This window comes from Mobula birostris, chromosome 13 (genome assembly GCF_030028105.1).
Source record: "Mobula birostris isolate sMobBir1 chromosome 13, sMobBir1.hap1, whole genome shotgun sequence".
Lineage (NCBI taxonomy): Eukaryota > Metazoa > Chordata > Chondrichthyes > Myliobatiformes > Myliobatidae > Mobula > Mobula birostris.
This window is the reverse complement of record NC_092382.1, coordinates 96,318,772-96,320,037: the sequence shown is the minus strand read 5'-3', so window position 1 is coordinate 96,320,037 and position 1,266 is coordinate 96,318,772.

Genomic DNA, 1,266 nt, shown 5'->3' with positions numbered 1-1,266 from the left:
TCCCCCCTTTGTTTTATTATTCCCCCATCGGCTGGTGTAAGGTAGATGGTGACAATCGGCTTGCGGACACTGGGCAAAGACCCTGCTCCTGTGTCTTGTGATTGTTTGACTCGTTACGGAAATGTTGGTGTGCACGACCGCGCTCTTCTGGCGTGGGAACATGTGCCTCGTTTTGTTTTTCAGACACAAAGTTATTGGACAGCCGTTCTTTGTCTGTCCCTTGTTGACGTCCGTTATGGGGAATGCTTTTCCTTGATAATCTGGTGGAAACTGATTACTGTCACTCATTTCTCACTACCTCAATAGCCCTCTGTATAACAGGTCTGAGATAAATCGTGGCTGGGTACATGGGTAGGTATACGGCATTCTGTATTTCTTTGCAGGTCCACTGTCCACAGGGTGAACACTCGTGATAGGCTCATGATAAATTTGGGTGCTGTTGCTCGCGGCTGTCCGTCCACCATCAGTTTTTGTTCAGCGACCCCGTCGTTCTGCATGAGCTCGTACGATATCTCGGTCTCTAAAGAAACCGGCAATTGATATCAACGGACAAAAATGTGTCAGACGGGCAGTTTAGGATTAATCGATGAAAAAAACACATGCAGTAAATGGATGGGAATTAATTGCAACTTTATATTTTTATTGCTGTAATATGTCCAGAGTATATCCGTATTCGTGACAGTGATGGAGCTGAATAAGCGTTTACAGACGTTGAAATCTACGATTTGCATTTATCAGCAGGATCTAGATCGACAAATCGATAACAAGTAAAATAATGCAATTAAAAATCTGCCAAATAGCAAGCACATAATCACCAACTAGTGGGGTCCTCTTTAAAAATGTACCTGATAATCTAAGTTCACCCTAAAGAAAGCCATCTAATAACATTGCGTCCCGGATATTAAACTGTTTTGGTGTGACGACTTCCTTTTTCGTGCACTCGGTTGCCACATTTTTGATATACCACTCAACCTGTTCGTTCATCCACACAAATCTGATCAGCCAGTCAGGAGGGAGCAGTTCATTGCATAACTGCTTGCTGACATGGTCAAGAGATTCAGTTGTTATTTAGGCCCAGCATCAGAAAGAGAAGGAAACGTGAGCTCAGTGACTTCCGTTGTGGCATTATTGTTAGTGTCTGTAGGGACGGTTTGAGTATGTCAAAAACTGTTTATCTACTGAGATTTTAAGACTTCAGTGTTTACAGGAAATTTTGCAAAACACAGACGCGCTTGGACACCTCCTCTCGACTCTCCATCCCACACC